Raw genomic sequence first — 6125 nt, forward strand, 5'->3', positions numbered from 1 at the left:
TATAATACATATAATTCTTGCCTCCCTAGTAGGAAAAGTATACAATTGTCGGACCAGGTGCCAGGATTAGAAATTTCTGTCTTTCCCAAAGAGAAAACCTTGTCTAAAATAGTTTGCACTTAGAGTGACGTCATTATAATGATGTCACAACCACAGACTTCCAGCTCACATGAATACTTGTGCTCGGGGTGAGCTATTGTGAACGCTCACCGTCCACCAGTTCTCCGACCGGTTTTCTTCAAAAGACATCTCCTCTGAAACTACTGGTCAGAATTGCACCAAACTCAGTAGAATCCTCGCATGGTCCTCTATCAAGTTCGTTCAAATATTTCAGTTTGGTTCAAATGAGGGCACCCAACCGCTTTTAGGAGCCATTAAGAGCTAAAAATAGAAATACCTTTAAATGCCTTCTTCTCATGAACAACTTGTTGGATCATCACCAAACTTGGTCAGTGGCATTATTGTAAGGTTTTCCTCCAAAATTGTTCAAATGGGGGCACTCTGGGACTCCCTTTTAGGGGCCACTAGAGCAATATATAATTACTTAGAACAACTTCTCATGAACCACTGGATACAGATAACTATTATGAAGAGACCTCAGTCTGCTCCAATGGACTGTGTATAATTTTAGCTATAACCTAGCTTAAATAAGAAACACGAAGTGCTCAAGGTGAGCTTTTGTGATCGCCCTGTGTCCGTCGTCAACAATTTGACTGTTAACACTCTAGAGGTCACAATTTTAGCCCAATCTTAATGAAACTTGGTCAGAATGTTACCCTCAATAAAATCTTGAACGAATTTGATATTGGGTCATCTGGGGTCAAAAACTAGGTCACCAGGTCAAATCAAAGGAAAAAACTAGGTCACCAGGTCAAATCAAAGGAAGGTATCTGAATGAAACTTGGTCAGAATGTTAATCTTGATGATCTTTAGGTAAAGTATAAATCTTGGTCAGGTGGGGTCAAAAACTAGGTCACCAGGTCAAATCAAAGGAAAAGCTTGTTAACACTAGAGGCCATATTTATGACTGCATCTTCATGACACTTGGTCAGAATGTTAACCTTGATAATCTTTAGGTCAAGTTCGAATCTGGGTCATGTTGGGTCAAAAACTAGGTCACCAGGTCAAATCAAAGGAAAAGCTAGTTAACACTCTATAAGCCACATTTATGACTGTATCTTCATGAAGCTTGGTCAGAATGTTAATCTTGATGATCTTTAGGTCGAGTATAAATCTGGGTCAGGTGGGGTCAAAAACTAGGTCACCAGGTCAAATCAAAGGAAAAGCTTGTTAACACACTAGAGGCCATATTTATGACTGTATCTTCATGAAACTTGGTCAGAATGTTAATCTTGATAATCTTTAGGTCAAGTTCGAATCTGGGTCATGTTGGGTCAAAAACTAAGTCACCAGGTCAAATCAAAGGAAAAGCTAGTTAACACTCTAGAGGCCACATTTATGATCATATCTTAATGAAACTTTGTCAGAATGTTTATCATGAAGATCTTTAGGTCAAGTTTCAATCTGGGTCAGGTGGAGTCAAAAACTAGGTCACCAGGTGAAATCAAAGGTAACACTCGTTAACACTCTAGAGACATAATTTTAAGTTTGAAACTCATGGGAATTGATCAGAATGTTTGTCTGGATGACCTCTAGGTCAGGTTCAAATCTTGGTCATGTAGGATCAAAAACTAGGTCACCAGGTCAAATCAAAGGTAAAGCTTGTTAACAATCTAGAAGTCAAATTTATGACTGTATCTTCATGAAACTTCGTCAGAATGTTAATCTTGATGATCTTTAGGCCAAGTTGGAATCTGGGTAATATGGGCACTAAAACTAGGTCACCAGGTTAAATCAAAGGAAAAGCTAGTGAACACTCTAGAGACCACATTCATGACATATCTTTATGAAACTTGGTCAGAATGTTAATCTTAATGATCTTAAGGTTAAGTTCCAATCTGGGTCAGGTGGGGTCCAAAACTAGGTCACCAGGTCAAATCAAAAGTAAAGCTTGTTAACAATCTAGAAGCCACATTTATGACTGTCTCTTCAGGAAACTTGGTCAGAATGTTAATCTTGATGATCTTTAGGTCAAGTTCGAATCTGGCTCATGTGGGGTCAAAAAATAGTTCACTAGGTCAAATTAAAGGAAAAACTAAACACTATATGAAATGCAGCGTATAGTAACATTAGCTCTGTAAATCTTAAATTTTCTCCAGATTGATACCGTCACCCTGGCCTGACCAGTGAACCGAATCGGCAGTGTGACCCCTCAAAATGTAGATCAGAGCATACACTTCAAAGACATATCTTCCATGGTAGAAAGGGGCTAACAGAAAAGCCGCAGCAGCCGGACATTAAAACATGCTTGTAATGCGATTTCTATATGAAATGCAGCGTATAGTAACATTAGCTCCGTAAATCTTAAATTTTCTCCAGATTGATAACGTCACCCTGGCCTGACCAGTGAACCGAATCGGCAGTGTGACCCCTCAAAATGTAGATCAGAGCATACACTTCAAAGACATATCTTCCCTGGTAGGAAGGGGCAAACAGAAAAGCCGCAGCAGCCGGACATTAAAACATGCTTGTAATGCGATTTCTATATGAAATGCTGCGTATAGTAACATTAGCTCCGTAAATCTTAAATTTTCTCCAGATTGATACCGTCACCCTGGCCTGACCAGTGAACCGAATCGGCAGTGTGACCCCTCAAAATGTAGATCACAGCATACACTTCAAAGACATATCTTCCCTGGTAGGAAGGGGCAAACAGAAAAGCCGCAGCAGCCGGACATTAAAACATGCTTGTAATGCGATTTCTATATGAAATGCTGCGTATAGTAACATTAGCTCCGTAAATCTTAAATTTTCTCCAGATTGATACCGTCACCCTGGCCTGACCAGTGAACCGAATCGGCAGTGTGACCCCTCAAAATGTAGATCAGAGCATACACTTCAAAGACATATCTTCCCTGGTAGAAAGGGGCTAACAGAAAAGCCGCAGCAGCCGGACATTAAAACATGCTTGTAATGCGATTTCTATATGAAATGCAGCGTATAGTAACATTAGCTCCGTAAATCTTAAATTTTCTCCAGATGATACCGTCACCCTGGCTGACCAGTGAACCGAATCGGCAGTGTGACCCCCCCAAAATGTAGTCAGGCTTTACTTCAAGCAAAATCTTCCCCCGGGGAAAAGGGAAAAAAAAAATTTTTTTTTCTCCAAATGAAAAATATAGAAGACTTCCTTTATTTACTTTTTTTTTAAAAATACATTTATTTTATTATTTTTTTTTTTTTATGGATGGAAGAAAAAAAAAATTTTTTAAAATTTTAAATTTTTTTTTTTTTAAATTTTTTTTATTTTAAAAAGGGGGGGATTTTTTTAAATTTTTCATATTAAAAAAAACCCCCCACCAAACCCTTTTTAAATTATTTTTTTAAAAATTAACCCCCAACAGGTTTAAAAATCAAACCCCCTAAACACAAACCCAAAATTCCTTTTTTAAAAAAAAATAATTTAAAATTTTAATTAATTTTTTTTTTTCACAAAAACCCATTATTACTAAAATTTGTTTCCAAAACTTAAAAAAGTTTTCCCCCCTCATCCCCCCACATCATGTGGCTAGGTGTTAAAATTGACAAAAATTTTTTTTATGAATTATGCCCCCTTTTTACTTTAGATTTAAAGGTTGAATTTTGATGTATTTTCCAAACTCATTTTTCCCCCAAAAATTTTGTTAAAAATTTTAAAAAAAGAGATGATCCACCTCATCACCAAAAATCATGTGACAAAAGGTGCAAAAAATTTGACCCCAAATTTTTTTTTAAAAATTTTTAAGATCAAGTCACGGGGAAAAAACCCATTCACTCGATCCCGGAGGGGGGGCCAAAACGGTACCAAGGTCCGATCAAAGTTTTTTCGATTTTCACCATTTTCCCCGTAAAGGGGAATTTTTCGCTATCTGACCCCCCCCGGGATTTATGCAAACCATTTTAAAAAAGGTCCATTACTAAGGGAAAAGGAAAGGGCAATTTTTTTCAAAACCAGTGCATAGCTTCTGCGAGACACTAAAAAAATGAAGATTGGAAGGCCCCAAAAATTTCAAAGGTCCTTTAACCCTCAAAGAAATGTATGTGTAAATTATGTTGAAATTTCAATGAATGTCAGAATGACCCCCCGGGTTTTTTTTTAAAAACTTTTTTTATTTTCTAAAAAAATAATTTACATATACGCGATTTATTTCAATTTTTGCATACAATTTCATTTTCCAAAAAAAATGAAATATTTGTGCTTTTTAAAAGAAATTAAAATGTTCACTTTCCTTAGTATTGGACCTTTAAGGAAATCCTCGAAGTGACGCGAGATGAAATCCAATTAGCGGAATACATTGGTTTCTTTGTTTCCCGAGTAAACTTGGGGGGAATTCCGTCAGTGACTCCGGACGAATGATAAAATTACTATCCCAATTTAAATGGGCCTTCGAGTAATTTTCGAGGACGATTTCAGATTACTTCGGAGCAGGGTTATTATATTTTACTTTAGTGATAAGCGAAATAACACTTTTTTTGTCTTTTACTTTGATATTTTATCACTTTTTTGTGGATTACAGCATAGTATTTTTTTATCCTATTTTATAATTCCTCAAAATGAATAATTAAAAAAAAAAGAAAAATTTTCCATAATGAAAATTAATCATTTCTCCTATAATTTTCATTAATTAATACTTCCATATATAAAATTTAACAAAGCAGTGTCCTTTAACGGGACTCATTTGGAAATTTGTTTAATTATATATGATTAATAATTTAGTCCGTTCTACATATTTACTTCTAAATCTAATTCGCATGTATTTCAATATCATACTCTGAAACAATTTACTTTTAGAGGCTGTTATTTTAAAGTTTATCTATTCATAAATTATTCCGAAATTAGTGCCTGAATTATTACACGACTTTTTTTTCTTAAATTTTATTCGCAAAGTCAGAAATTATCTAAATATCAAAATTTAACAAATTACTTGCCTTTAACGGCGGTGATTTGAAAATTTCTTTAATTTTTGTATGATTAATATTTTAGGGTTTTTTATACATAAATATACTTCTTAATCTAATTTTGCATGGTCAGAAACTATTTCAAATATCAAAATTCAAAAATTTTTCATTTCATTCAATTAAAAGGACATGGGGGAATTATATAAAAAACAATCCGTCCAAGTAAGGAAAAATACTGCCTCGAAGTTTCGTCAAAATCATCTCGCGGCACTCGAAATGGGCCGATTTTTTGTTTATTACAGACTCGGAGTCGCGCGGAGTGGCCATAAAATACCGGAAATCATTATAGTGTTACTTGTATAATTTTGATTCGGAGTTCCGTCAAGTAATTTCTCGGAGTGACTCGACGAAATTCCGCTAAAGTAATAAAACTATAACAGTCGGTACTCCGAGTCGGAAATAGGCAGTACTCGGAGGAATTCCTCGCTCTGCAAGATTTTTCCTTCGAGGAAAAACGGAAAGTGGGTTTCCGCGTGAGCTGATCTGTATGTCCCTTTTTACTTAAAATTTAAGGTTAATTTTGATGTATATTCACTGTATCTCAGTTACTACTAAATGGATTTGATTTAAGCTTAAAATAGATGATCCACCTCATCACCCACAGTATGTGACACAAGGTGCATAACGCTTGACACCAATTTTTCATGATTTATGCCCCTTTTTACTTAGAATTTAAGGTTAATTTTGATGTATATTTACTGTATCTCAGTTACTACTAAATGGATTTGATTTAAACTTAAAATAGATGTTCCAACCTCATCACCCACATTTATGTGACCAAGGTTTCATAACTCTGACACCAATTTTTCTTGAATTATGTCCCCTTTTTATTTAGAATTTAAGGGGTTTAATTTTTATGTATTTTTCACTATATTTTCATTCTGATTGTTTAGAGCCAAGCGAAGTAAAACCTTTTTTTAAATTTTGTACTGAGTTTTCTTCCCTTAAATTCAGGAATTTTGTCTATTTTTAAAAAAACCTATTTTTAGATTTTAATTTTTTTTGGTATTTTCTAACTTTTTTATTATCAGTCCTATATAAAAAGTAATACATTTTTCTGTGGTAAA

This window comes from Mercenaria mercenaria, chromosome 17, assembly GCF_021730395.1.
Source record: "Mercenaria mercenaria strain notata chromosome 17, MADL_Memer_1, whole genome shotgun sequence".
Lineage (NCBI taxonomy): Eukaryota > Metazoa > Mollusca > Bivalvia > Venerida > Veneridae > Mercenaria > Mercenaria mercenaria.